Source organism: Oreochromis aureus, linkage group 18, assembly GCF_013358895.1.
Source record: "Oreochromis aureus strain Israel breed Guangdong linkage group 18, ZZ_aureus, whole genome shotgun sequence".
Taxonomy (NCBI): Eukaryota; Metazoa; Chordata; class Actinopteri; order Cichliformes; family Cichlidae; genus Oreochromis; species Oreochromis aureus.
In genome coordinates, this window is record NC_052959.1 from 8653265 (window position 1) to 8680621 (window position 27357).

The window sequence follows — 27357 nt, forward strand, 5'->3', positions numbered from 1 at the left end:
TCAAGTCGGGGGCAATCTTCTGAAGTGTTTGCAAAACCTTCACTCTAATGTTTTCGTCTTTGTCTTCCTTCACCCCTTTCAGCTTTAAATATCGCGATCTTCAATACTTTGGCCCTCATCATGCCATGTCAATATCATAGCTACAAGCCACCGAGCACAGATGCTTGGTGTGCCCAGTGGTTGGAAAGCGGTCCTGCCATCTGAATCCAAAGACGCTTCTGAGGCACCGCATGTTGAACGAGTTGAGCCGATGTTCCCGCCTCATTTAGGTGATCCAGGTTTCACGTCCATACAGTAAGGGGCTGTTGACACAGTGCTGGTACACTTTGATCTTTGTGTGGTCAGTCAGTGCTTTATTTCTACACACCCTGCAGGACAATAAGGCCACGATAGTGTTTACCTTCCTGAGTCATCAACTGAGTTCCATATTGAGTGAGAGGGTAGTGTTGATGGCAGAACCCAGGGAAGTTATCTACAAGGGTGCAGATATTCATAGTGATGGAAGGAGGGGTGAGACCATCTTATGCACAGATGTTCATCTTTTTTCTGGCTGACAATGAGCCCAAACTACTTACACAAAGATTGGAGGATGCTTGTCAGTCTCTGGAGGATAGCCTCAGTGTGGGCCACGAGGGTGAAGAGCATCTCCCTGCTCTATCCTGACTTTGGTCTTCAAGCACAGAAAACAGCAAATGTGACTATGACTTTGACCTTGTGGGTAAGGACTAATTAGGAGCTCATTATGTGCATGTTTAGCTAAAAAAAGACAAATACTGTAGGAGTAGCGATTATCGATTATGAAAGGATGGACGGACAATGTATACCTCTGGCTTAAGCTCATCCTTTGTCCTATACCATGGAGAACATCAGTCCTTTGGCTGGATGAAATAAAAATGAAAAATAACCATCACAATATCACTTTAGCAAAAGCATCTCAGAGTACCTGTTATTAAAATCAGAGGCCAGAGCTTTTTCATATGATGGATCATCTAAAGAAGCACAGTTTCTGAACCATCGTTTCAGGTCATAAACATTCACTATCATTACCAGCTGCTGCTAATGTCCGGATTAGCTGGGATGTCTTCTTGTCCAATATTGTCTGGAAAACTTTAACGCTAACTGCAGTGGTTTCATCCTGATTTGTTTGAAGAAATAATAAAGGGGGCACCTCACTCTTCTCTTTTTCTTGCATTTGTTAAACCTGCTTCTGCTTGTTTCACCTTTAAAGTACTGCAATTTTAGCTAAAATTGGAAGAGACCACTAGCCTCAACAGTGTAGGGGAGTAGGACACGTGAAATAATGACTACTGTACTCTACCAAAGATCAGATTTTTGGTATGACAGAAAAAGTGCACTTATTTGGGTACATATATGGTTTCAAGGTGTAAGGTTTAAGAGAATACGTAACCCACCCCTCTCACCAAATTTACGTTATTGGTTGGCCCCCAATTGTGTGTGGGGTACTAGGCCTGAGGCCTGTAAACCCATTTCATCTGGCCCAGCTGATCTGTTCCATCTTCAAGCTCTACTATTGAAGGAATTTTTGCTTTAAAATACCAAAGGTTCAACTTCAAGTTTTTTTAAGCGGAAGGTTCACATATTTTCTATCATGACATATCATATATTGGTTTTATGGAAAATTTTAGAAAGAGGAAAATGAACATCGTGGAACAGATGTGATGATTTTGTGGAAATCCATTTAAAAACTGTCTGTTAATCACACCATCATACTGGCTGTCACACCGCCCGTTGTAATAAGAGGGCCAAACCATGAACAAGGGAGGGCACAGGACTTTTCTAGAATTCATTATCCAGAGACCAGATGTCCCCTGCTAGGGAGTTGGCACAGGCCTGAATGGTCCAGGTCACCTGGGCAAGCTTGTTGCGGAACAGCTCGGCGTTGGCCTCTGGGCTGGCAGTCTTCAGAGCGTCGAGGTCGCTGGACAGAGCTTTTAGGGTGTGGGGGCCGGAGCCCAGCAGGATGTGGCGAAAGGGGCTGTCTATCGGAGAAACGTAGGGTGACAGGAAGTTCCTTTCCACCTATAGTAACAGGAGGAGGAACATGGAGGAGTTTGTTAAAAGTGTTTTGAGTCACCAGACCTTTCTGTCATATGAAAGGAGGCAGTTAGCAGCTAAAAAGAAAAAGACTACCTACCTTGACTTCCATTGCACTTTACAGTAGATAAAAAGTAATGCAGTAAAATAAAATATGACGTATTCCATTTTAAATATGATCCAAAAGTAGCTAAACCACACTAAAATATAGCGGTGCAACGGATCACTGCTGATCCGTGATCCGACCCGATCCCACTCCACGGTTCGGCACGCACATGATCTGAAGATTCGAAAAAAAAAAAAAATATGTGTATGGTGCACGTGGTCAGTCTGTCAAGCGATAGTCATGGCCAGCGCTAGCGCTCCAAGTGAAGGAGTAGAGGAGTTTGCGGCATTTAAGCAGCCCTTTGCTGCCCAATCCGACCAGGCTAAAGCTATTACAAAAGCTATTTGGGTGTTTAGCTGGAGACATGAGGCCGTATTCCGTTGTGCAAACATATGATGAACGTGCTTGAGCCATGCTATGATATCCCGTTGCGCGTCCACTTTAGTGACAAGATCATTCCAAGCATGTATGAGCAGGAAAAGTCTAAAGTTATGGCTGAGCTGTCCCAGGCATCTTCTGTTGCCCGACTACAGATGGGTGGACCACCGGGCAACGGAAATCTACATGGAAAGACAAACCCCCACGTATCAGCTTAAAAACATTACAAAGGACCAAGGATAAAGGAGGATTAGATCTGCCTAACTTTAATCACTATTTTTTAGCCAACAGGCTTCAGTTCATCTCTAGATGGTTTAAACACAGCTTCTTAGATGAGCCCTGGCTAGATGTAGAACAGGCACTATGTAATAATCTAGAAATTTCAGACCTACTATTTATCAGTGTTAGAGTGAATTGTTAAATGTTTGTCATTTTTATTCTTACCATTTGTACTTTAACTGTGTGTTGAAAGGAATTCTTTTGTTCTCCCCTCCCCAGATTCTCGAGGTTCTGAGTGGGGGGCTGTAGTGTTTTATCACAGGCAAACATCCTTGTGAAGGTCTGATGTGGTAAAACTTCCTGCCCTTTGTATGGCTTCACTGTGTTATCTAGGGTGAACCATAGATTGGGTGTGGGGAGGTTACCCTCTTTATGACCTAGGATGTTGTTCCTGCTTTATGACCCTTTTGGTCAGCAGCACACACACACACACACACACACACACACACACACACACAAGGTATTCTTTGTTCACATGTATACCTATATAAGAGGTCATATGTTAATGAACCTATGCATATTCATGGAACCACAATAAAAGAGCAGTGTTACGGGAGAGCGGACGAGAGCAACTGGGGTCAAGCGAAGGAACGGCGCCTGTCCAGTTCTCTCCCGTGCACGTGAAACATAAAGAATGTTGCCTACTCGAGTCTTGCTTGCTGTGTAATCACATTGCCTTCAACGTTCCAGCGAATAGGTTCAAGCAAGCTACAAACCTATCAATCAGCTCAAACATCAAAAGACATGAATGCTTTAAATCAACATCAGCTCTTCTCTGACAGCATGGTGGGAGTTTCTAAAAATGACAGCGTCCTCATTAATCCCATGGAAACGTACACCTATCTGGAATAACCCTGACATATTACAAAACAATAATATGATTAATTTTCCAAAATGGAGTTGTAAAGGAATTAAATACTTAGAACATATATTAGAGGGAACAGAATTTATTCCATTTGACAGACTAGTTACACAATATGGGATCAACAAGAAAAGATTTTAGAATATCAACAAATTAAATCCATAGTAAAAAGAGATTTAACCTCAGTCAAGCTGAATTACAAACACCACCAAGTGCGGTACACTTTCTTACTCTTAAGTCCCCCAAATTATTATCTAAAATATACAGAACACTTTCTAAAATAGATGAATCAATATCCCTTCCTATTGCAAAGTGGGAAGCAGATTTATCAGTAAGCTTAGACCAAAACTTCTGGTCTCAGGTATGCTTAAAAACCTTTAAATTGATTAAAAATCCCAGTCAGCAATTAATACAATAATACAAAATACTACATAGAGTGCACTATACTGGTCATCGGATGTTCAAGATGGGCTTTACATCTTCCAACAACTGCTCACACTGTCAAGGCAATACACCAGACAATTACATCCACGCCCTTTGGTTCTGTCCACCAGTGCAGAAGTTTTGGCGTGAGATATGTGAAGACTTATCAAAGTGTCTGAAATGTAACATTCCAGCCTCCCCTTTAGTGTGCTTGCTGAGCAACTTGGATGAGGTCACTGCAGAAATAAACACAGCCCACATTGTTTTTACAGCCCTATGCATCGCCAAGAAAACGGTCCTCCTTAACTGGAAAAATAAAAATAATCTTAATTCTAATCAATATAAAACCATCTAATAGATCACATTAGTCTTGATACAGCCTCTGCCACCACATTTGATCAATCCCTTTGGGCTCCTTTGATTGGCTTCATCACCTAGTGGGGGCGGGGGGTCATGGTTTGGTCCTGCCTTCGCTATTGTGGTTGATGTGGAGGTTGCGACGGGCTTAGGGCGCCAGGAGAACCCCTAGAGACGTTATCCCTGGAGGGCTCAACCCGGGGGGTTGTGGTCATAACCTGGTTAGTGGCTCTGGTCGCTCTTAGAGGGTGTTCTCCTCGTGGCTGCATGCAGCGGGGCTGGGGATGGTCTGTACTGGCGGACGTGGGTTACTGGCCTGGTGGCCTGGCTGCCCCTGAGTGGATCCGGGGCAGGCGGGAGGGCTTGGGGTTGGGGTGCTTGCCTCCGTGATGGGGCTCTGGCTGGGCCTCGGGGCTTCGGTCCTCGCCGGTGTGTCGCCGAGGTTGTGGGCGGGTGGGTGCACGGGGCTCAGCCCTGGCGCAGGGGCCTCTGGTGCATCAGCCTAACTGGGGGCTCTTCAACTGGCAGGGGTTGTTGTTCCATCCTTGCAGAAGTCCACTCTGCAGGTGGGGAGAGACACAGGAGAGGTGGAGAATAAACCTAACCTGGGTGTCTGTTGTCTTGTGTAGTCTGGAGATGATTGAATGTTGGGGTGGGTATAGTTTCCTCTGCGGTGGGGTGGGGTGGGCTTCCCCAGGTCCTGTGGGGCTTAGCGGTGCTGCTGCCATAGGCCCCGGTCTGGATGGGCCTGGGCTCCCTTGCCTTGGTGGGTACTAGAGGACGGGGTGCCTACTGGGGTCAGCGGGGAGTTGGCCCTAAGGAGGGGCATCTTGCCCTCCCTTCTTTTCCTCCCCATCCCGGCTGCCTCCCTCTTCCCGCTCCACCACACCCACCCACACAGGTAGGGCCTTGGGGTGCGGGTGTGTCACCAGGGTGCAGGGGAGGCATTCCCCCCCCCCTCTGTCCCCTTCTGGCCACCTGTGCCTCAATTTTATTTCACAACTTAGACATCCACATTATTCACACTCTCATAACACACACACACATATATATATAGGGCCTTGAGGGTGACCACGTTAACGGCGTCCCAGAGGACGGTCTGTGTATTCAACCCTACCTCTGGCGCCGGTGCCCACCTCTCAATTTTAAATCCATGTAGACATTGAGGGTTCTCGGGAGGGGCCGTGCTAACACCTGCTGCTCTCTGGCAGCAGCACCATGCCCTCCCTTGTTTTAAATGCACTTTAGAACAACACGCAGCAACACTACACATGAGCGGGAGGAGGGAGGTATGGGGTCTTCACACACCCCGTTTTCTACTAGCCATCGGGCGGGGGCTGGGAGGAGGTGTTGGCTGTCCGATTGGCCTCCCTGCTGCTGCGGAGCCTGGGCGGTCTGCTTGCCTCCACCCCGGGGAAAGGGTCACATCTCTTGGGTCTGGTGCCGCTTTCCCCTCTGGGGGCGAGGGTACCTGGACCCGGGGCATAGAGTATGTTTGGGGAGTATGATTGTGTGTACATGTCTATGTATGTCTATCCCTACGTTGGGTGAGTGCTGAGTGTTTGTATATGTGTGCATGAGGGTGGGAAAGCATGTTTATGTCTGTGTGTGCCTGTTTGTCTGTGTCTATATGTCAGGTCGGGTCTTAGACTCCACCTCCCTGGGTACTCCCAGGCCCTCCAAGTGTGGAGGCTATCTCCCCTCACCATACTCCCTGCTGGTAACTGATGCCCTCAGGGGTTGGTGCATTGGTGGTTCTTGGTGTCCGGGCTGGGCGCTTAGGTATGCACCAGCTCACTCCCGGTGGCTACTTGGCTGGGCCTGGTGCCTGTCGCCGGTCAGGCCTCTTCCGGGGCAAAGGGGCCCTCGGCCTCTGGCCTCGGGCCTGCAACTCGGTTCACTCTGGCACAGCTGGCTGCTGGCAGAGCCGCCGGGCACACGCCAGTGCAGCCCCTCTGGCTTCTGCTCCGTGGCTACTGGGTGACCCCTCGTCTGGGGATCTCCTCAGCCCTTCCCAGGAAGGTGGCACGGATGCCCCTCCGGTGGTACTCCTTGGGCTCTCGCACTCTGGGGCCTCTGGATGTCTGGAGCCTGGATCTCCTCCATGCCTGCTTCATGCCCTGGGGACGGGCTATGGCCCTCCACACCCTCTAGCAGACCGTTACATGGGGAAACCTTTTGTATACAAGCGCGTTGATCCACACAGGTGTACACACGGGTGTTCACTGTTCGTAGACAAACTACACCTTTCTTAGCTGCTACTTCAAAGCACATTGTGCGCTGTCTGTCCTGCATGCTGCACAACAACTTTCAATATTTAGTATTTACTGATGTTCACACTTAGCTAGATTAACGTGATGGTGTTGTGTTTAGTATGTTGCTTTGTTTTTGTTTGGTTTTTTTTGCTTGTCTTCTCTTCTTTTTCTCTCAACAGGTGATCCAGGAGATTTTTTTCCTTTCTCTTTGTCTTTGTAAGTGCCCTTTCTCACTGTCTCTTTTCCCTTCTGTTTTTCTTTTCCTTCCTCTCTTTCTTTCTCCCTTTCCTATCCCCCAGTCATGTCTGTCCCATCTGTAACAACTGAAAATAAAATAAATAATAACAACAAAGTTTGATCAAATGGACCAATACGGCAATGCCATGATGATCCATTTGGCAAAATAAATCCATTTGGTATCCTTGTTGGTCTTCAGACAACAATTCTGACGGCTAAAGAACCAAATGGGACAGACAAAAAAAAAAGAAAAAAAAAAAGGAAATCTACATGACGGTGACCGCTCATTATATCACAGCGGAGTGGTAGATTCCCTGTACTGCCCTATATTGCACCTTAATTTGTTTTTATATAATTGCGTGGAATGAGGTTTGAGTTGAATGTTTTTTTAATGGGCAAAAAATATTTAAATAAATAAATGGTGATGTAAACTTTTTTTTGCTGATCCGAAAATTGATCCGATCCGAACCGTGAGTCTTTTGATCTGTTGCACCGCTACTAAAATATATAAAATCCTTTGGCCAAAAGCTCAGATAGCAGCTTAGCTTTAGCTTTTTTGTTGTTTCCACTTTATAAGCCAACACCTCATTAGCTGCGTTGATTAACCTGTTAAATTAATAATTATCAGTTAAAAGAAGGAAATATTTACGATAACAGCAACAGATAACTAACTAGTAACCTGTTTTTTTAAGCAGCTAGTTAGGTTTAGCAGATAAGTTTTAGACTAGATGTAACTTGAGTCACACATCATCTGCTATAAAAACTTTTTTTGTACCTTTATTTCTTTAACATATATTTTATATTATGTTGCTCATTCCATGAGGTATTTCAATTACAGTGTATTATTTATGTATTTAATTAAAGAAGGCTAATGTTTAGAGTGCAGGACCCTATGTCTGTCTACTGAGAACTGCTAAGATATATCCGTATTTTCCACAGAGTATCTCAAGAAGAATTACTGAGTGTTGGAAGCCGTACCGTCATGACGCGGTCATTGATCATGCGGCACGTCTCCATGTTTTCCAGGTCGCTGTTCTGGATGTCAGCTGTCAATATGCTAGAGACACGGTTGTAGGAACCAGAGGCCATGACCAACCACTGCCCAGTCAGGGTCTTGGGCAACAGCTGGGGCTGCAACTGGAAACAGACAAATATGCAGGAGTGATTTAGTTTTCACAATAAACTCAATTTGGTAATTGGACATGCAAGATCTGACCAGAGTCTGGGCAAAAGAGTAAGAGAGGTCAAGTTACTCTACATCTCTTCAACTTGCTTTCAACTACATAAATAGATTTAATTTAACTAAATATAACATTTTTTTATGTAGTTGTTAATGAGTCCTTAATAAAATAACGATCTAGTTTCAAAATAATCTGCTTTTACTCTAATTAAGTCTTGGATTAATCGTTTACGCTTTGCCCGACTCTGCTCAGAGCCCAAAGCGAACTCAGCATATCCAGGCTAAGACTGAAGACTATAAGACTGAAAACAGCTACAATATAAATAAAGTTTAGTCTATTTGAAGGCAGAAAGAAATGCCGGCAAAATGCCAACTGTGTGACTTAGACCTAATATCTCAACTCTTAATCTCTCAGACTCAATATCACATCTGTATCATCCAACCTTCCTTTATCTCAGACGTTCTTGAAAGAATACTGGTAAAACAGCTAAGTGATCATCTCCAGAGGAATTGTTTATTTGAAGTTTCAGTCAGGTTTCAGAATTCACAGCACAGAAACAGCTTAGTGAAGGGTACTAATGATCTTCTTACGCCCTCTGTGCTTGTCCTGCTAGACCTCAGTGCAGCGTCCAATACTGTTGACCATAATATTTTATTACAGCCATTAGAGCATGCTGTAAGTCTGCTGCATTGATTTGAATCATATCTATCTAATACAGTACAATTTGTTCATGTAAATGGGAAGTCTTATTTCACACACCAAGGTTAATTATGGAGTTCCACAGGTTTCCGTGTTAGAACCAATTCTGTTTACATAATACAGGCTTATATAAGCCCTGCAACAGACTGTTGACCTGGTCAAGGTGTACTTCCCCATGGTAGCTGGGATATGCCATTAGGATAGATGGCTTAACTTGTCCTCCAGTAACACTGTGAGGAATCTTGAAGTCATTTTTGACCAGCATATGTCCTGCAGTGTGTATATTGAAGAAATATGTAAGACTACTTTCTTGCATTTGCGCAATATCTCTAAAATTAGAAACATCTTTCTCAAAGTGATGCTGATATACTAGTTCATACATTTAGTACTTCTAGGATGGACTACTGTAATTAAGCCTTCAGTTGATCCAAAATGCTGCAGCCAGAGTACTGACAGGGATTAGGAAGAGAAAGCGTATTTCTGAGCATGGTTATGCAAAAGGTTTAGTCTTGTTAACAGGGAGTTCTTCCTTCCCACTGTCGCCAAGTGCTATCTAATAGGTGGTCATCTAATTGTTGGAGTTTTCTCTGCGTTATTGTAAGGTCTTTACTTTACAATATAAATTGCCTTGAGGCGACGGTTGTTGTGATTTGACACTATATAAATAAAAATGAAGGAGAAGTGAACCTTCTTTGTAATACAGAAACCTTTTAGTTACCCGGATAGGAAGAATTCCAGCTTTGAAGTACAGGCCTGTAATCAGATAGTTGTTGTGTTTCTGGCATTCCAGTTACACGTTGTCAACAGCGAAGTCTCAGAATGACCTCTGGTGGACAAACTATGTAACATCAACACTCATAACATGGTTGAAGTGTGTTTCTCTCTTCTCTTTTTTCCTTTTTTAAAAACTTGTTGTATTGGCATCATTGTATCAATGTCAATACTGATATATCAGCAATGGTCAAGTTGCTTCTGATTTCTGCAGCCCTGCTCTCAACAAGGTAAATACTATCTTGATTTACAAGCACACTGGTGAACACTCACCCTCTGAACATTCTTGACCCTCGCATTAATCTGAACCACGTGGCTGCGTATGAGCTGGTTGTACTTCTTCAGGTCCATCTGCAGCAGGTGGTCATGGACCAGCCTCAGCGCTATGTGACCTGCAACTGGCCGCTCTCACAGCCAGCTGAGGAACCTGGCTGGCTGTGATAGAGTTCAGGTTTTGTTGGGTGTCCAGGGTTGTGCCAAAGTACGGGTAGTCCTGAGGAGGCACACGGGATGTTTTAAGAATTACTCTCAGATCTACAAAGTTGGCATGAGTTAAAAAGAGTTCAGAAACTATTTAAGAACTTGTAGTACAGAAGAATTCACTTACTGAACTTCCAGAGTTGAATCTGAAAGCGACTGAGGGAATGCCGGAGAAGGCGAGGAAAGGATACGCAGCACTGTCCATCCTCAGAGGCTCCAGACTTCAAAATCAAACGCAAAACAGAAGCGTGAGAATGACAGCCTACTATCAAACAAGAAGGCTGTGATAATCATCACTGGCTATACTTTGTTATCTTTAATTAGACAGACTCAGAGTTGTTCTTTCCAAACTGAGAAAGAAGAGACTTGTCCTTGTCATAGTTCACCTAAGAAGAAAACAAATGCTTTGATTAAACTCTCAGAAATTTTACAAAACAAAACAAACCAAAAGAATTATTTCTACTTGTAATAAGTGCCACCTGGCAGTTTGATGCTTTCTGTTGTGTGATTGGCAAAGGAGCTTTAAAAAGAAAGTGGGAATTTCAGCAGATGATTAACTCACTCTGGTGTGAGTGGATATGATTTGTAGTAAGACTTCATCAAGACCTAGATCTTGATGAAATCGAGTGTGTTGCAAGTTTAATTGAAAACTTTGTGTTTGTTGGGCTGTCTCTACTGTCCTTTTTTCTTTTGATTTACTTGTAGTTGTGTTTTAGTTAGTCCGCCTGGGCGTGCAGGCCGTTGTAAAAGATTGCACGGGAGTCCTGTGAGAGCGGTCCAACTTCTTTCTATACTTTTTTTTTGGTTTGTGTCACTTCCCTCTGCAAATCCATTACAGGTGAAACACAGCACTTATTCCCAGTTGTGCTGAGACACAGTGTTTGCAGTGCTTGGTTCACGGGTGAATTGATTGCAGTGTCTCTAAAACAGGGTGTAAGGATTTGCAGTGCAGCTGGGATGTTAGTAGAATTTGTGGTTAACTGGGAATTAATGGGGAATTTTATGTTTAATTGATAAAACAAATAAAACGCATTTATTTCATTTACATGGTGAGATCAGATCAGATGTGAAGTTACCTCTTTCAGAGTGTTTTGGATCAGGCTGTGCAGCAACGGACTGGCTGCTACTTTAAATCCATCCTGACCTGGAAAAAAAACCCCCTAATGTTTAGTTTTCATGATGTCGCCTAATTTAGTCTTTTAAGAAGATGCATGAGAAGAAACCTGAACACTAAAGAGGTATAAAAAGTCTGCATTCAGTAAATACCTGTCACAATGCCGTCCAGGTTGATGTAGGTGACTGCTTTCATGCTCAGAGAGGACAAATAACCCTGGAACAAAGAAATAGCCAAAATAAATTTATACTCAGCCACTTTGTTAGGTACACCTTTTCAAATGTTTGCTCTCTAATAAGCCAGTTTATGCATGTAGACATGAACCCGATGTGAGATGCAACTCACTAATGTGCAGCAAATGCGTGATGCTATCATGTCAATATGAACCAAAGCCTCTGAGGAACTTTTCCATCAATTTGTTGAATATATGACATGAAAAATTAAGGCAGTTCTGAAGTGAAAAGAGGTCCAACCCAGTATTAGCAAGGTGCAACTAATAAAGTGTAATAAATAGCGTGTATTTACATGAACAACACTTCTTACCTCCAACCACTCGGTGGCGCCAACACTCCCATACTCTCCCGCACTCCAGCTCGCAAACACGATGCTCCTCCTCGGTTTGAATCCATCTATCAAAGTGGAAACATTTAATCAAACTCATGAAGCCAGCACCTTCTTTAGCTGCTCAGCATCTGACATGATGTGTACATCCAGGAACATTTTATTTGGGAATTAAAAACCCAACATCAGCTGCCAACAGGTGCTCACCGTTCTCCACCATGTCAGAGATGGACCGCGCCAGCTCAACGAGGACGCTGGTGCCCACGGTTGATGCCGCAAAGCCCGGGCCCCACGCATCCCTCTGGGCCCCAATGACCACGTATCGATCTGCAGACGGTCACAGGACATTCATCACTCACATCGTTTCCATATTTCCTGACCACAGGATCGCTCTCATTAATCATCTTTGCTGTACCTGCATCCACAAAGCCTTTGATGACCCCAAAGACATTATTTATCCTTTTCTCAGTATGGACATTGTTGACTTCCACAGTAATAACATCGCTCTCATCTCCGAGTCTGTTGATGCCCTCCCAACCATCTGGCTGAGCTCTACCCCCGAGCTGCCTGTGGGATGCAGACAAACATCAACCCTTTACTGATGCCCTGTTTATTACAAGCTTCAACCATCTTTCTGATACCAGTTCAGTGTGTGTGAGTCTTACCTCAGAATTTTGGTTCCCATGCCTGTTGTGATAGTCTGAGCCAAAATATTTGGCAGGCCTGAAGACTGCACAGGTGGAAACTGGGTGTAGTTGAAGGAGGGGAAGCCTGGGGTGTAGGGATCCCCAGAGCCCATGTGCACCTGTGGGAAACAGAAGAAAAACACAATGCAGTGCAATCGCTTCCTCTTAGCAACAGTATTAGGTTTACAGACTTTAGAGTTCGTAAGACATGTCAAATCAGTCTTCATATTCTCTGTCTGTCTTTTTGTCTATACTTCTACAGAACCTACCAGCAATACTGTATGACCAGGAATCAAACAATTGCCAGGGAGTTATGATTTGTTTGGTAGCACCCTCACTTGCTCAAAACTCCATAAAAGCTCCCACTGCATTCCAATTCTTTGAATCTTGAGAACATCAAACAAACTAAGCACGTAGAGCACTTCAGTGGGTTTTATTCCAGTACATTTTAAAACTGCCCTCACTCACATGTCCAAAGAGTGAAGTATCATTTCCAATAGGGTAATCAATGGGGTCTGGGTAGATCAGCACAGCAGAAGCGTTCACTTTGGCTGCACTGGCTACCTATAAGCAGAGAAACAAGGGAATGGAAGCTAAGTTCACCAACAGCAAACAATTTTGCATGAATCCATCCATCCATCTTTTTGCAGTGTTTCATGCAAAAAGAAGTAAACTTAAGTCCCATAATCACTAAACTGGTATCACTGGTATGACCTCATCAGATTTACAATTCTGTTTTATTCAAATTTTCTGATATCTGACCAGCAGACCCAATATTTATGTTAATCAGCTGCCACATATTAAGCCTGTTCATCTGATGGATTTAGACATGTCCCTTCTATGTGTGAATCTCTGTGACATTTAGCAAAACAGTTTCTCCCAAATTTATGCATAAAATGTTCTCCAAGCTTTTATTCATCACAGCCTCATGCAGGAAGGAGGGTGAAGAAAAGTGCAGAGAACTCAAAACTTTTTACACACACACACACAGATTTTAACTGGACTAAAATCACACAACTTCTATTTGATATTTTGACATTTTCAAATTGAAATTTAGGGACATGGCAGATTTCCAAGGAATTACAAAGAGACAACACGCACAGGTATTACCCAAGTCACCCCAGGAAAGATTATTCCTGTTTGAATAGTTTACTAATACAAGTTTTGCATCTTTTTAAGCATCCCACCTTCTCAGCAAAGCTGATCCTTCCAGCTCTGACCAGCATCACTCTGCCATTCATGTCGATGTTCATGTCCTTTAACTGCTTCAGGTCCTCTTCCTGTCCATAACGGGCATACAGCACTGCACCCTGGAACCATCAGAAACAGAAATGTCACTGCAAGTGTCACTGTACATTTTTCCTACTTATAATTTAGCCTTCTGATTACCCTTGCTGTTCCACTGGCGCTGTAGGACAGGAAACCTGTTGGATGTTCCTCTGGTCCGTTCTTGAAAACTATTCTGTTGTATCCAGATGCTGGGGGGTCCTGAACCTTGACAAAGTACTCATCAGTCCAGGTCTTCATGCCGTACTCCTTAAACTTCGTTATCACCTTGTTCCCCAGATCTTCATCACCAGGAGAACCAGCCCGGTGGTTGCTACTGCTCAGCTGACTGTGACAGAACACAGGCAAAACAAATGGAGGCAAGAAAACAGGGCCCAGTTATTCTCTTTAAAACTGCAATGCACATAAAATTTGTACAGCACTGTACATGCAATGTGTGGGGTTTCTATTCACCTTAGTGCAATCTCTAAGTTGGATGTATTTAGTTTATCACCAAGCAGTTTTTTCACATCATCCCAGTCCATGAAAGGGACAGCACCAGTCTGATGGGTAACATCATCTTCAGAAGGTGCACAGGAGCAATTCAGATCCTTATTCTTATGAACCAGGTAGCCAGTCAAATAGCCTGAATGTGGCAGTCATTTAAAATGAGGAAACAATTACTAACAAGGAAAGGGAACACACCCAAGACCAGACCAAAGCACAGAGTCAGCATTTTAAAATAGCAGTGAGGCACCAAGAGACCTAAAGTTTTTATACTACGAATGCTTACACCTCCAGACTAAATTCACGCTATAAACTGTTGCTAAGATGAATGCAAGGTCAAAGCTGGGCTATGTTTTTCAGATGGTAAAATTATACTTTGTAAGTTTTCACACACACAAATGGAAAATGTTTAAAAAAAATTAACTTTCTAGGCGTATGTATCTCCTCAGACAAGCAGAAATATGCCAACTATGCCATTCTCCCTCTCTTACCAATGACAAATGTGAAGACGATAGTAGCTGCCATGAAGCAGAGGTTCTTGGTTGTACATTCAAAGTTTTGAGCCACGTGTGGTTTGTGGTTTGACTTGTGACTAAGGTGGTCTTCGTCGCCATTCTCTCCAACCTCCTCATTCATGTCAGACGACTGTATCATCTCCACCTGGCTGGTGTCACCTTCCATATTATCGGGCAAGTTGAATCGTGTGTAGGAGTGCGGCTCACTGTTAAACTGACAAAACAGAAACGGAAAAAGTCAGGGTAAGCAAAATATATTATTTCAGTAAAAACCAAAGAATATAGAAACTGGGTGGGAGTCATGGACAGCATGCCCACTCATCCAATTCTGTGTTCTTAATATATGTTACCACGAGTCATCGATTAAACAGTTTCAAAGGCATTTCCTACCACTGCTATGCTGACGATACACCATTTTACTTTTCTGTTAATCCAGAAACCTCAACAGTCTCTCCTGCCTCAGTGACTGTTTCACTGTCATTACTAATTCAAAGTCTTCAAATTTCTCCATCTCAGTGCCAAAAACTGAAGTTCTTGTGTTCGGCCTCGACAGTTTCTCTAAGCAGGTCAGTCATTACACCGGAGCAGTTTCAGTGCAGTGCACTAGCAGGCTAGTGATTAGCTACACGCGGTAAGTTAGATTCAGATTTTCCATTTGGATTTAGTTTGTATTATCCCCCAAGAGAAAAGTGTCTTGGTTTGTGAATTGGATTTTGGTAGAGTGTCCCTGTGCCAAAGGAAATGCTGCATAGTGAAATGCATATTTGAAGTAACCTTTCGGTTGAGAGTTGGAAATGGAAAAATAAATAAATAAAGGGAGGGATTCAAGCTTAATACTAAGCTTGTTATTTTAAGACTTATCTTATAACACTCACTGAATACTTACAATTTGGGATATCGCTGATCTTGCTTGGTCCATGGCTGCTTCAGAGGATTCTGAGAAGATAAACCAAAAAGTTGGACTACTCCAGCCAAGTTTAAGTCTTTAAATGACAGGCATTTTATCCTTCAAAGAGACTTAAAGGCAGGTGGTGCATGAATTTAACTTTTATTCAACTTAAATCCCTCACAGTGCGAGCAGTGTGTTGCTGCTTTTTACTTGCAGGAACATTGCATTATCCAAAGAATATATCCCATGTCTTGTCATTGGTCCGATTCTTCTTATCCTGAAGGCAGAGCTGGCAGGGGAACAAAAGGCAAGTGTCCTGCACAGGTCGACACAGTGACACCACCAGCTCTTTGGTCTGGCCCATCGTGGTGGCGAGGTAGGAATGGATAAACTGTTTCTGTGGGCTGGGTCGATTTATACTCATAAAGAGTTGCGATCAGGAGTGCTTGTAATTGATTGATTGTTTGATTGAAATCTGTGGGAGCCAGAATTCTGGATGTTTGTAGGGGATCAACTATTTCCTTCACTCAGTGACAAATGCAAATACATTTATAACTTTTATGCAATGTGTTTTTTGTGGATTTGTAGTTGTGTCTCTTTTCATTAAAATGAAAGTACCATAAAAATTACAGACTCTTATTCTCTTTGGAAGTGGAGTAACCTTACAAATTCATCAGGAATCAAATAATTATTTCCCCCACTGTTAAGAAGTCAAAGGCCAGTTGTATAAGGAGCTTCAGCTATGGGACAGAATCTATACAAGCTAATCATAAGAATCTCTTTAGCCCATAAGAAACCTCTTTACACACTGAGGAAGGTTTCTGTTAAAGTTTTAACACTGACTGTCCCACTGTTTTCCTTAAAGTAAAAATGGGTCTGGGGTCTTATGGGTTGAGTAATGCTTTCCTGTACAGTTCTTATCATATCTACAGGTACGTGCATTATCAGAAGAAATATTTCTGTTAAACATGCACATAATGTCAAACGTATGCCACATAAACACTATACCCGCGACAAGATTACAGAAGAGAGTTTCTGATCACTCAGGATTGTTTTTCATTAACTCATATGTGATACTGCAGAGCCACTTAGAGGCTTTCCACTGCTGGCTGAGGACTGTCATAGACGAAGCACATGCAGAATTCTGCTGTGGATTCAAAGTTAGACAACGCATGTGACTAAAGCGGACAGTGAGTCTAAACTGGAGGGCGTAAATTGCACCTTTTGTCGTAGCATGTTTTCCATTGAAAATACAGGGGAAGGGGGAGCTGAAAAAAACTGCAACATTCATACTGCAGTGACATGTGGGCCATTTAAGGGGAAGTTACGAAAGGAATAGCACAACAACAAATAAAAAGTTAAACTTTTTCTGCTCAGCAAACAGTAGTTGAATCCTCGACCTCGGCTCCCAGGTCAAAACAATTCGCGCTACGACTGCAGAAACTGTGCAGCACACGGACGGGTGTTGATGTTGTTTCCACGCAGAGTCTCTGTAGTCACTCAGACCGTGTCTTACACAGAGAAATATAGATCTGAAAACTAATCTGATTAGTTAGATAATGTCCTTTCCACGACACAGACTACACTACACCAGAGTGTGTTTTACCAAATTAATGAGCAAATGAAACAAATGCGCAACACTTTCATGGCACATACGTTTACCCTTATCTCAATTCTCTCTGATGTGTCGCATGGCGAACTTACTGTGTCAGACTGTTGCCTCTCTGTCCCCGATGTCAGCATCATAAATCGGGGGACGCAGTTCTCTGAGCAGGAAGATCTTTAGCGCAGTTGGGAAAGAAATGGGCGTGAAAGGTCGAGATCACGAGTTTGGAGTCACCGCTCAGTGGTAACATACTTCCTCTCATTTTTTCTAACGACAATATTTTTGTTTACATTGTTTATTCTAACCCATGAGTAGACAATGGGTGGACCGCGGTCCGGATCGGGACCCAGATGAAGTTCTGTGTGGAACCAGACCGTTTATATTTTACTCTGCGCAGCTTTCCACGTACTTACGGTAAGGCTATTTCTGATGTACGCAGTTTTTTCGTTTGTATTTACGGTACTCGACGTACGTACACAGGAACGGGTCAATCGCGTACGTTGTAAGCCATCCCACGTGATGTGACTCATCCAATCAAGTAATTCAGTTGAATAGGCGCATTGCGTGTATGCGAAAATAGAAAGTTTTGTACTGAAAGTACACATTATGGGAAACACTATCCCCATAATATTAAAAAAACTGCGTTCTGTTTTTAACATTTTGGAAATCACTGCTCCTGATAATTATACTTTTATATGAAAGGTGATTAAAAACTATTTATAGTGAACCCTGCCACTGATAAATAAATAACTCAATAAATAAACACATGGTTTCTGTTTCAGTGCCACATGGTTGAGGACCTTCCCCGGAGCTTTGACAGGTCTGCACAGATTAGCTCCAATGCCAGGAAATGTGTTTCATATTTGATTCAAATCACTTTATTAAATTCTTGCATATAATCAAGGCTTTACCTTTTGTTTTTAAATGCAGCTGATTATTCCAAATCTTTATGCACTGGTGCTTCTGTACAAATCAATTTGAAATTTCTATATCTAGCACAGTATGAGATATTTTAGCTAGTGATAAAAAAACAGCCCAGGTTTAAAAACCAGGCCGCAGCAGCAGTAGTAGAAAAAAAACCCAGCAGTTTGCCTCATGGTAAACTATACAAAGTCATTGGCTTATTGTCATCATGCTGCGCTTTTCACAAATGAACATCGTGGAAACGATATGATGACTTTGTAGATATCCGCTGAAAATGTGGTGATTAATCACAACAGCACTGCCAGTTGTATTAAGAGGGCCAAACCATGAACAAGGGAGGGCACAGGACTTTTCTAGATTTCATTATCCAGAGACCAGATGTCCCCTGCTAGGGAGTTGGCACAGGTCTGAATGGTCCAGGTCGCCTGGGCAAACTGGTTGCGGAACAGCTCGGCATCGGCGTCGGGGTTGGCAGTCTTCAAAGAGTCGAGGTGGCTGGTCAGAGCTTTGAGGGTGTGGGGACCGGAGCCCAGCAGGATGTGACGGAAGGGGCTGTCTCTGGGAGAAACGTAGGGTGACAGGAAGTTCCTTTCCACCTATAGCAAGAAGACGGACATCATGAAGGCGCTGGATAAAAACCAACGTTATCAACAAATGTATTGGACAGCCCTGTCCTTTGAAAAGCAGGCAGCAGCAACCGAAGACTACCTACATCAACTATTACACTTTACTGTGATTAAAAAGTGATGTATCCCATTTAATATATATGATCCAAAGGTAGCTAAACCAACACTAAAGTTGTAATTTCAGCTAATCAGGAGCAGAGGTGGCAGCTTGTGAAATCAACTAAACTTGCTGGGCTGAGTTTTTTTCCCCTTTACCGTCATGATGCGGTCATTGATCACGCGGCACATCTCGATGTCCTCCAGGTCGCTGTTCTGGATGTCGGCTGCCAGCGCTAGAGAGGCACGGCTGTAGGAGCCAGAGGCCATGATCAACCACTGCACTGTCAGAGCTTTGGGCAACAGCTGGGGCTGCAACTGCAATGACACAAACATGCAGGGATGACTTTTCCTCCCTCAAACTCAAGTTGGTAAGCTGGACATTCAAGACCTGACCACAGTTGACTTCTACGATGAGGAGTAACCAGGCAAAACAGAAACGGCATTAAAAAAAATAAACTGATCATTTTTAGGTCAAGTGATGAAAAACACGACAACAGTCAAGTTGCTCCTGATTTCTGCAGCCCTGCTCTCAACAAGGTAAATACTATCTTGATTTACAAGGACACTGGTGAACACTCACCCTCTGAACATTCTTGACCCTCGCATTAATCTGAACCACGTGGCTGCGTATGAGCTGGTTGTACTTCTTCAGGTCCATCTGCAGCAGGTGGTCATGGACCAGCCTCAGCGCTATGTGACCTGCAACTGGCCCGCTCACAGCCAGCTGAGGAACCTGGCTGGCTGTGATAGAGTTCAGGTTTTGTTGGGTGTCCAGGGTTGTGCCAAAGTACGGGTAGTCCTGAGGAGGCACACGGGATGTTTTAAGAATTACTCTCAGATCTACAAAGTTGGCATGAGTTAAAAGAGTTCAGAAACTATTTAAGAACTTGTAGTACAGAAGAATTCACTTACTGAACTTCCAGAGTGGAATCTGAAAGCGACTGAGGGAATGCCGGAGAAGGCGAGGAAAGGATACGCAGCACTGTCCATCCTCAGAGGCTCCAGACTTCAAAATCAAACGCAAAACAGAAGCATGAGAATGACAGCCTACTATCAAACAAGAAGGCTGTGATAATCATCACTGGCTATACTTTGTTATCTTTAATTAGACAGACTCACATAGTAGACTCCCAGTTGTTCTTTCCAAACTGAGAAAGAAGAGACTTGTCCTTGTCATAGTTCACCTAAGAAGAAAACAAATGCTTTGATTAAACTCTTGTTTTATTTTACAAATAAAACTGACCAACAGAATTATTTCTACTGAAGAGATCAGCTGTGGAGTTACCTCTTTCAGAGCGTTTTGGACCAGGCTGTGCAGCAACGGGCTGGCTGCTACTTTAAACCCATTCTGACCTAAAATGACAAGACCACTAATATTTAGTTATCCTGAAAAATAAGTGATGCTTTTTGCATGTGTATGTACAAGTTAGACATTAAACAGCTTCATGGGTACAAGAAGTCTGCATCCATGGCAGTAAATACCTGTCACAATGCCGTCCAGGTTGATGTAGGTGAATGCTTTCATGCTCAGAGAGGACAAATAACCCTGGAACAAAGAAATATCCAACAAAGGAATGAGACAGAGCACAATCACTAATAATTATCCTCCTCAGAACCAGCCTATTCATTTACATCTTCTGTAATGGGCATTAGTTTTTGGTCTACATCTTTTGACTTATTTGAGCCATCCTAAAAAGTCCTGATGTACGAAATAGAAGACATCCTGGGCTTTCCATTGATATCTCATTGCATTGATATCTCATGCATTTGGGTGGCCTCTTTTAGCACCAAAGATGAAGGAAATCACAAAAAAGTTCAATGGTAAGATTTATTTTTATTGAGTGAAAGAAAAATGCAGCTAATCTAAACCTTTGCCATGCACTTCTCACCTCCAACCACTCGGTGGCGCCAACACTCCCATACTCTCCCGCACTCCAGCTCGCAAACACGATGCTCCTCCTCGGTTTGAATCCATCTATCAAAGTGGAAACATTTAATCAAACTCATGAAGCCAGCACCTTCTTTAGCTGCTCAGCATCTGACATGATGTGTACATCCAGGAACATTTTATTTGGAAATTAAAAACCCAACATCAGCTGCCAACAGGTGCTCACCGTTCTCCACCATGTCAGAGATGGAACGCGCCAGCTCAACGAGGACGCTGGTGCCCACGGTTGATGCCGCAAAGCCCGGGCCCCACGCATCCCTCTGGGCCCCAATGACCACGTATCGATCTGCAGACGGTCACAGGACATTCATCACTCACATCGTTTCCATATTTCCTGACCACAGGATCTCTCTCATTAATCATCTTTGCTGTACCTGCATCCACAAAGCCTTTGATGACCCCAAAGACATTATTTATCCTTTTCTCAGTAAGGACATTGTTGACTTCCACAGTAATAACATCGCTCTCATCTCCAAGTCTGTTGATGCTCTCCCAACCATCTGGCTGAGCTCTACCCCCGAGCTGCCTGTGGGATGCAGACAAACATCAACCCTTTACTGATGCCCTGTTTATTACAAGCTTCAACCATCTTTCTGGTACCAGTTCAGTGTGTGTGAGTCTTACCTCAGAATGTTCAATCCCATGCCTGTTGTGATAGTCTGAGCCAAAATATTTGGCAGGCCTGAAGACTGCACAGGTGGAAACTGGGTGTGGTTGAAGGAGGGGAAGCCTGGGGTGTAGGGATCCCCAGAGCCCATGTGCACCTGTGGGAAACAGACAGATGGAAAGATGAGCTTTGAGTGGATCATGACATCTTTTCAAAGGTAGCTTTAATCAAACTAAACACATGAATCCCATTATTATTATTGTGGTTATCATTTAGGTTACTGCACTGGTAGAGGAAGTGCAACTACTTCCTCTTATGAACAGTGCTAGGTTTGCATGCACTTCACAACATGTGTATTGTCGACATGTCAAAAATCTGTCCTCTCATTTCATATTTAAGCATCAGTCTTCCCCTTTCCTTCAGTGTACTCATCTAAAGTATTTTCCCAGGTGATTTACACCTGAGGGGTGAAAACGGTCTTCACTCACATGTCCAAAGAGCGGACTGCTCTCGCCGATCGAGTAATCAGCAGGGTCTGGGTAGATCAGCACAGCAGAAGCGTTCACTTTGGCTGCATTGGCTACCTATAAGCAGAGAAACAAGGGAATGGAAGCTAAGTTCACCAACAGTAAAATGTAGGTGTTAAAATTGTTGAAAATTCTCCTTTTTTTGGAATTCTCAGGAATATGGAAAATTCTAATAGAATTCTATTGAAGCTTAAGAACAGACGACATCTACAAATATTGACAAGGACCCCAGGAATAAAGTCCTGTTCAAATGATGTTCCATCTTATTTTGAAACCACCCACCTTCTCAGCAAAGCTGATCCTTCCAGCTCTGACCAGCATCACTCTGCCATTCATGTCGATGTTCATGTCCTTTAACTGCTTCAGGTCCTTTTCCTCTCCATAACGGGCATACAGCACTGCACCCTGGAACCATCAGAAACAGAAATGTCACTGCAAGTGTCACTGTACATTTTCCTACTTATAATTTAGCCTTCTGATTACCCTTGCTGTTCCACTGGCGCTGTAGGACAGGAAACCTGTTGGACGCCCCTCTGGTCCGTTCTTGAAAACTATTCTGTTGTATCCAGATGCTGGGGGTCCTGAACCTTGACAAAGTGCTCATCAGTCCAGGTCTTCATGCCGTACTCCTTAAACTTCTTGAGCACCTTGTTCCCAGATCTTCATCACCAGGAGAACCAGCCCGGTGGTTGCTACTGCTCAGCTGACTGTGACAGGGAAAACAAAAACGGGTTACTTATTGTTAAAATTACAATACACATAACAAAATGTGTGCAGTGCTGCAGTGTATGGAGCTTCTATTCACCCAAGGACAGCGTCCATACTGGATGTAGTCAGTTTTTGAGCAAGAAGCTTTTTCACATCATCCCAGTCCATGAGGGAGCAGCACCGGTCTCATGGGGATATCTTCATAACGGAAAGCAGAGGGTGCACAGGTGGGAGCCAAATCCTTATTTCGATGGACCAGGTAGCCAATCAAATAGCCTGAAAGTGGCAGTGATTCCAGATAAGGGATGGGAACAGACTCAACTGAATTAAGTGGCACAAGCCAAACCCTGACTGAAGTGTCTTACTCAGATGACAGCTCAAAGCTAAGCCATGTTTTTCCTGATAAAATGACACATGATAAGTGCCCCCCCCCCAACACTACACAAAACCACAGCTTCCTCTTTCAACTTGCTCTCTTACCGAAGATGAAGACGAGGATGATAACAGCTGCTGTGAAGCAGAGGACCTTGGGTGTACATCCACATTTTTGATGGACGTCTGGTTTGCGGCTTGACTTGCGATTGAGGTGATTTCCAACCCCAAACGGCTCATTTATGTCAGATGACTGTATAATCTCCACATGGCCGGTGTCACCTTCCATATTCTGGGTAAGTCGAATCATGTGTAGAAGTGTGGTTCACTGTTAAACTGACAAAAACCAAAAAATCATGGTAATCAGAAAATATCACTTCTGTATTTTCCAAACGACATGAATGGTTTGTTGATGGGAGCCATGACATCAGGATCTGGGACACAATCTTTTCTTTTCTGTCAGGCATATTTGAAATAAAGAGTTTATAAACCGTATCTAACAGCTCTACCAGTTTAGTCATTAGTATTAAGACCAGCTTGTGATTTCCCACGCTGTGAAAAATGTCATTTTCCTTCTTCATAAACATGCCTCTAATAAATAACTCATCATTTAAATGTGCCAATTGCAGGTGCTGTTTTAAAATCAGATGACAAGCTGTCAAAAATTATGAACACAGGAAAGCTGTCTCCTTTCACTTTCACACTCATCTACTCTTTCTAGCCCTTCTTTCACCTTCTCAGTCCTTTTCTTGAGGTAACTTGTCTCTTAACCTGCATATATTTCCTGTGTGCTCAAAGCACATCATAGATAATGATGTATGAGAAAACCAGCAAAAAAATAAATAAATATTTGCTTAAATAGTGAAAATAAAGCAGAAAAATAATTCAATTCAATTCAATTTGATATAAAACATCACCATATCAACAATTTGTCAAACAGTCTCCTCAAGAGTTAATAAACTGAACTTACTATTTGAGATTCCCGAGAGCCTGAAAAGGTGGATGGTCACCGTCTTTGGGGACAAACAAAAAGAAAGTGGGGATCTACTTCCTGGTTTTGTTGTTTATTAAAAGAGGAGGTGGTGAGCAGGGAAGAACCTTTTTACTCCTTCTGTTCTCCAGAATTGCAACAAGTTCCATTTCAGTTTTTACCAAAATGAAACTTGCCTTTCAGGTTTTTCATCTCCTTAGTCAGCACAAAGTTTAACTGTAGATTAATAGTTATCAGACACTGCGTGTGACTAAAATTGGCCACGAATCTAAACAAGATGGGCTAAAATACACATTCAGGGGAAATTACCCAGCAAACAACAGAACTACCAGTAAAGTGTTTTTGTTCATTTGTAGACTTTGTCTCAGTGAACTTAATTGAAACCCTGACATTGTCTCCCTGCTCACAATGATTTGCGGTATGACTGCAAAAGCTGAACCATAGAGGGAAGGATGCTGGTGTCGTTTCCATGTAGAATAAGGATCTAGCGAGAGCGTAACAAAGTAAGAAATATAAATCAGATAACTGCTGTGCAGGGATTAAATTTGGATATAATGGCATTCAGAATTTCAGGTAAAAAAAAAGTGATTTCAAACTGCTATTATTTTTGAAATAATTTGATATTAATTGACTAACACTGTGAAGCTGTATACTTTTCACTTAAAGTAAAATTAAAACCAGATTGACTTAATATTGAACGAGTAAGATGGTGAGGGTGTGTGCTGTTGATCTAAAGTGAATGAGTCCGTGGAAACACGAGGTTTCCTTATAATGGCGTTCTGAATGTGAAGAAAAAAAACTGCACTTATTCATTTCAGCAGACTTTTAATTTGAAATTCAACAACAAAGTGATGTGATACTGACTGGGTAACACTGTAATGGTGTAAACTTGACCTAAAGTGAAATTAGTCTGTATGCTTGTAATGGCTGTACATGCATTTTAAAAGACGGACCATTTTCTTCTGCTTATCCAATTCAGGGTCGCAGGGGCTGGAGCCTATCACAGCCGTCATCGGGTGAGAGGCAGGTTACACCCTGGAAAGGTCAAGGATTAGGACCACTCCCTTTTTTTCTCAGTGATTCTGAAAGCTGTCAAAAATGCCAAGAAATGTCAGAATTGTAAGATTAGTGTCAGAATTCTGACGTTTTGTTTTCAGAATTGTGAAAAGAAAATAAGTTTTTTTCTTCAGCCCTAACCGTCTTCAATGGTACTAGGTACATTCTCAAATGCTTTTTTTTCCCTCAGGACATTTGAGGCCACCAAACTGATAAACTCCTAATCAGAGAATGGGCTGCAGTTTTTGGTAATTTTATCCAGCTCTGTCCTGGGACGTAGACTTGAGTAAATTAATGCATAAAGTCTGTTTTTTGTTCAAACTCTGCTTACTGCATCTCTGTTGTTTTTCATGCAAGTTGTGTATTGGCTGGCACACAAGTAGGTAGGTCAATCACCAAAAGCAGCTACCTTAAAAAAAAAAGAAAGCTACAAAGTTTTGCTGGGATTTCCCTTAAAAACAAGTAAATAAAAATAAAATGGAAAATTTTTTTACAAAAAAATAGTGAGTTGGTACACTTCTTTAATAAAAGGGTAAGGAACAACCAAAGTGTCACACGTGTCCTGGGGTCAGCACAATGCACAGGCAGGCTTTATACCAACTGATTGGCTGCTACTTACAGACAAAAAGGTTTAACAGCTGGTGGTGGGGCTGCCGTGTAGCTAAGCTGACCATATTCTGGACAGCTGCTCTCAGTGACATCATACAGAGCCAAAAGTAGAGCCTTTGCTGATAATCAGAGGTGGGTAGAGCAGCCAAAAATTGTACTCAAGTAAAAGTAGCACTACCTTAATATAGTTTTACTCAAGTAAAAGTAAAAAGTAGCCATCCAAGAAATTACTCATGTAAGAGTAAAAAGTATTTATTAAAAAAGTCTACTTGAGTATTGAGTAACTGATCATAACATCTGATTTAATGTTTAAAAATGAGATAATCAGACAGACAAGAACGTTTAAAATACCAAAATTTGCACTAAAGACAGAAAAAGAAATACTATATATAAATAACATGATTACAAAATAATAAATCTAAGAAACACTTTTCCAAATCATTATTAAACTAATATTTACAGAAGGTAATATAAGTATATGGTGTTGCTTTGCCTCTCAAATGGCACAACAGGCTCAGCAGATAGAATAATATTAAAACAACAAACCTTATGTACAAACAAGAAGTCTCATTTCAACATAAACTGTAGGTTTGTGTTTCGTGCATTTTGGTTAAAACGTGTTTATTATTCATTTACTGAAGTTATTCACACTGAGTAGAATAGCCAGAATTGTTTCTCATGTAAGAGTAGTGATACTTCATAATAATATTACTCAAGTAAAACTACTCCTGAAAGTAATTCTTTTCCAAAAAGTAAATGTAATTAGTTACTACCCACCTCTGCTGATAAGACGAGAGAAACCCTCATTGGGGCAGTTAGAGACTGAAGAGGACGCCAGATGACCATGAGAACCATGATCACCAGCACCATTAAGCGAGGCAATCAAGAATGAAAAAGGTCATTGGTAGTTTTGTTTTTTAAGAACTAAAGAAATAAGCTAACGTACAATACAGTGCCAAATTTTAGAGTTTTATTAGTAGCCTAACAAACAAGATACAAAGTGTCCATGTTATTGAGAATGAATAATGAAACTAAGACTCCAATAGCTGTGATTGTTTATTGCAGCAACAAAACAAAACAATTGAAATAAAGCTAAGCAAATGTGCGCACAGTTTGAGAGAAAGGAAAAAAAGAACAAAAAAAAAAACCACGCACAATAATAATCGACCATTTTCAAACATTCTTTAACAAGGGTTACACTTTTCCCTTTGACCCAAAACTCATCTGCTAATTCTTACAAGCCAGTGCTGAAAATGGAGTTGCAATTTCCAGAACTTGCCCCATTATAAACCAACAGGATTAAGGTAAAATCACTCAAATGACGAATGGTTAATGTATCATGTTAACAAGTGTGGTGAACTACAATCAGTCAGATGGGTTTTGGACAGAATCCTGCTTTCAGTCATTTGAAATGGACTCACATCCATTTGTTTTCTGTCTAGCAACTCTGCTTTAACACTAGTTTGATTCTTAGAGAAACAGGAAAAAAACAACAAACTGAACCCTGATACATGAAACTAAACAATCCAAGTATTCGTCAGCTCAGAAACAAAAAGAAGAGGCACAAGGAAATCTCAGTGAATTCATCAAAAGAGAAGGTACGATGAACTTTAATTCATTAAACTAAATCCATAACACAGGGTGGGAGCTGATTACGGAGATA

General features: G+C 42.3%; 2 long non-coding RNA genes and 2 pseudogenes across 2 annotated transcripts; 1 reads left to right on the top strand and 3 right to left on the bottom strand.

Moving 5' to 3' along the window:
• Positions 1 to 778: 778 nt before the first annotated feature.
• LOC116314712 lies at positions 779 to 17465 on the bottom strand (annotated as a pseudogene).
• A 34-nt stretch (positions 17466 to 17499) lies between these two features.
• Positions 17500 to 25529, top strand: LOC120434443. The gene is made up of 3 exons (XR_005609090.1): positions 17500 to 17641; positions 18010 to 18047; positions 25009 to 25529. It is a non-coding gene; the product is annotated as an uncharacterized LOC120434443 (long non-coding RNA).
• LOC116314252 lies at positions 18079 to 22845 on the bottom strand (annotated as a pseudogene).
• On the bottom strand, positions 22863 to 24049 carry LOC120434444. The gene is made up of 3 exons (XR_005609091.1): positions 24009 to 24049; positions 23147 to 23374; positions 22863 to 22942 (listed from the first exon to the last, which is right to left on the bottom strand). It is a non-coding gene; the product is annotated as an uncharacterized LOC120434444 (long non-coding RNA).
• Positions 25530 to 27357: the final 1828 nt, after the last annotated feature.